At 35.4% G+C, this 4,134-nt stretch overlaps 1 pseudogene; it reads left to right on the forward strand.

Annotated features, from left to right (window-relative positions):
* The first annotated feature begins 1,540 nt into the window (after nt 1–1,540).
* On the forward strand, nt 1,541–1,635 carry LOC132541523 (small nucleolar RNA U3; annotated as a pseudogene).
* The last annotated feature ends 2,499 nt before the right edge of the window (nt 1,636–4,134 follow it).

Here is a 4,134-nt window from a genome sequence, read left to right on the forward strand (position 1 = left end):
AACGGAGGCTCGAACCTAGGTCCCTGTGCATTGTAGCATGTGCGCTCAACCAGGTGCGCCATCACCCAGCCCCATCTCTGTTACTTCTATTCTTAAGCCCTTATAGAGTAACAAAGATAAAATTTGATTCTTCTCTATCAAAAATTATCCTAGTTTCTTTAGCCAGATCAATACACTGATCTCTCACATTAGAATGTTATGACCTTTGAAGATCTTATAAAATATAATACAAGTTGAACTTAATTTTGTCATATTCTTTTGTGGTCAATTTTTAAAAAGAGAGACTGATAACTTCATTTTTTTCAGCAGTATATTGTAAATATGTGAAAATATTTAAATATAGTTAGCATTTTCTATACATGTCAGACCTATTCAACATAGTTAATGCATATTTATTTACACGGCCTCACAGTAATCCTATATAAGGTAGGAACTTGATTGTCCAAGTTTTAGATGAGCCTATTATGGTATGGTTAAGAAAACTACAGTAAATCCCACATCTATGGACATCTAGTCTTTGACAAAGATGCCCAGGCTATTAAATGGGGAAAGGAGAGTTTCTTCAATAAATAGTGTCCTAGAGCCCCACTTCCCCAGAACTCTGCCCTACTAGGAAAAGAGAGAGACAGGTTGGGAGTATGGATTGAACTGTAAATGCCCATGTTCAGCGGGGAAGCAATTGCAGAAGCCAGACCTTCCACCTTCTGTACCCCATAATGACCCTGAGTTCATGCTCCCAGAGGGTTAAGAAATAGGAAAGCTCTCAGTGAAGGGAATGAAATACAGAGTTTTGGTGGTGGGAACTGTGTGGAGTTGTACCCCTCTTATCTTATGGTCTTGTCAGTATTCCCATTCTATAAATATTAAAAACAAAAAAGGTTAGACTACTTGGGTTGAAACATACAGAAGAATAAAACTGAACCACTATCACCAAACACAAATGCAAATTCCAAATGGACCAAGGACTCGAATGCTCAACCAGAAACTTAGAGGAAAATATTGGCAGAACTCTCTTCCATATAAATTTTAAAGGCATCTTCAATGATATGAATCCAGTTACAAAGAAGACTAAAACAAAATTAAACCAATGGGACTACATCAAATTGAAAAGATACAGCATAGCAAAAGAAACCACCACCCAAAGAGACCCATTACAGAATGGAAGAAGATCTTTACATACATCAGACAGGAAGGTAATAATCCAAAATATATAAAGAGCTCACTAAACTCAGTAACAAAAAAACAAATGACTCCATCCAAAAATGCAAGAGGATATGAACAGAATATTCACCAAAAAAGAGATCCAACAAACATGAGGAATTGCTCCAAGTCATTGACTGTCATAGAAATGTAAATAGAAGACAACAATGAGATACCACTTCAGTCCTGTGAGAATGTCATACATCAGAAAAGATAGCAGCAACAAATGCTGGAGAGGTTGTGGGAACAAAGGAATACTCCTGCACTGCTGATGGAAATTTGTCCAACCCCTATGGAGAGCAGTCTGGAGAACTCTCAGAAGGTTAGAAATGAACCTACCAAGACTATACTTTCAGGGATCATTTCTATAGTATGTTACTAGAAATGTACTTACCCTAGGACCTTGCAATTCCTCTCTTTGCAATATCTTAAGGAACCAAACATGCCCATTCAAAAAGATGTGAGTCTTCCTATATTCATAGCAGGATTTGTAATAGCTAAGATCTGGAAGCAACCCAGGTGTCCAACAATAGATTAATAGCTGAGAGAGTTGTAATATAAATACACAGTGGAATATTACTCAACTATTATAAATAACCATACATCAGAAAGGATAGTAACAACAAATACTGGAGAAGTTGCAGAGTAAAGACATCCCCCTGCACTATTAGTGGGAATGTAAATTTGTCCATCTCTTGTGGAGAACAGTCTGGAGAACTCTCAGAAGGCTAGAAATGCACCTACTATATTACCCTGCAATTCTTCTCTTGTATATTATATCCCTTATGGAGAGCAGTCTAGAGAACTCTCAGAACCCTATGAAGTTGCAATTCTTTTCCTGGGGATGATATATCCTAAGAAGCCAAGCACATCCTTCCAAAAAGATCTATATACCCATGTTTATAGCAGCACAATTTATAACAGCCCACACTTAGAAGCAACCCAGGTATTCAACAACAGATGAGTGGCTAATAAATTGTGGCATATATATATATATATATATGATACTACTCAGCTATTAAGACTAATGAATTCACCTCCTTTACCTCATCTTTCATGGAGCTTGAAGGAATCAGAAGCCAGAAAATGAAAGAAGAATATGGGATGAACTCATTCATAGACAGATGTTGGGAAGTAAGAATAAAAAGGGCAAGTATAACTACATGACTATGACCATAAGTGGCAAGTTTAATAACTAATTTTCTACTGGGGGTGGGAATCTACTTACTAGAAATTCCAGATTCCATGCTTCTATTCATGATTTTGTTTTTCTGGTGACCACCCCCACCCAAGAGTCATTCTGAAACACCCAGCATTGCCTACTAGAACAATGTTCCTAGTATTCTTAATATTAAGAATACTACATGAGTTTTAGGAGCCCTGTGTTAAAGATGAGTCAAAGTCCAAATATTGAAACAAGAAAAGATGATTTTACTGTTAAAATATTACATGAGTTTTAAAATCTCTGTTCATTAATATGGACAAAGGTCAGTATGTATATATTTCTTCTGCTATTTCAAAGTATGCAGAAAAAGTCAAGTTATTTGATACATGAACACAGTATATATCAAACTTTGTAAATTTAAATGATAGCTATTTTGATAAGTTTCCTTCAAACTAAATAAAGGACATTAATTAGGAAACGATGCATTATATTGTTTTTATCTGATTAAGTTCTGTGAATATTCATATGGTCCCACATGGTAGTCTTTCAGCTAAAAGCAAAAACTATATACTATTCCTTTTCATTTGAGACTTGGCAATCCCTCTAGAAACAGTTTGGTAAAAAATGAATCATAAGCAGTTAAAAATGTAAGTAAGAAGCCTCAAGTTATTAGGCAAGGCTTTGAAAAGATAAATGGTTTGTGAAGGAAAATGTAATTAACAGGTTACACTGTATATGTTTGCAAAATGCCTATGATGCATGAAAATGTTTTTGTCTACTTAATTTTCCTAACATTATGTGTTTATATTTAAATTAATTAAAGGGAAACAGCCTTGTACTCTTAAATAACTCTTTAGTAACTGATATGTGCAGCAGCCAAGCCACCAGCATGTAATTAAAAATGGCTAACCCAAAAGCCTGTGATCCAAGAAACTATGCTCACTCATCAGGGTCTGAGGACAGTTGCTGAAGAGTAATCTGTTCATAAAGAAAAAGAATCCTAAATTCTCATTGCACTGCAGACAGAACCTCCCTACACAAAGGGAGAGTTCCAGTTCATTAAGGTATATACAAGAACAGAACATAAGCATCTTGAGAGCAGACAAATTCACCTATTCTGATTGATATAGAACCCAACTAGTTAGAGTAGATTAAGTATGCAATGAGCATCTTAATTCATTATTGTCTACCCTAACTCATGAATTTCCTCAGTGGCTTGACAGCATGAAATAAGAGCAATAATTTGGCATCCAAATTACAAGATCCTAGCATAATCCATTTAATATTCTGAATTTTAGTTTCCTCATCAACAAAATTAGAATATTTATGAAAATGAGGTCACAAAAGATAGTCTATGTGAAGGCACATTATAAGCACTAGAGGCCTGATGTGTTCATTTATCTCTTTGAAGGCAAAGATTCTGCTCATACACATTAAACAATTTCCAGTTCTCAGTTCTTATTTTCAATCTTGTGACACACAAACAGTCCACAGTAAATCTTCATTAAAATGCCTTGAATTCAACTTGACTGGTATATTTCACATTTGGAAAGTGGAAAAGTAGGCAGGTTGACATGAATGATGAGCTCTCATTGCCAAAAAAGTGTCGAGTTGTAGTTTCTAAGATCTGGGTTTCTTTCTAAGTCTGCCAAGTCTCCTTCAATCTGATTTCTAGAATCATTTTGATCATGACAACTCACTCTCCACTTCCTTGTGGAATTATTACAATGTATGACAGAGTGAGCCTTTTCGAAATAAAAGATTTTATT

Source organism: Erinaceus europaeus, chromosome 11 (genome assembly GCF_950295315.1).
Source record: "Erinaceus europaeus chromosome 11, mEriEur2.1, whole genome shotgun sequence".
NCBI classification, from domain to species: domain Eukaryota; kingdom Metazoa; phylum Chordata; class Mammalia; order Eulipotyphla; family Erinaceidae; genus Erinaceus; species Erinaceus europaeus.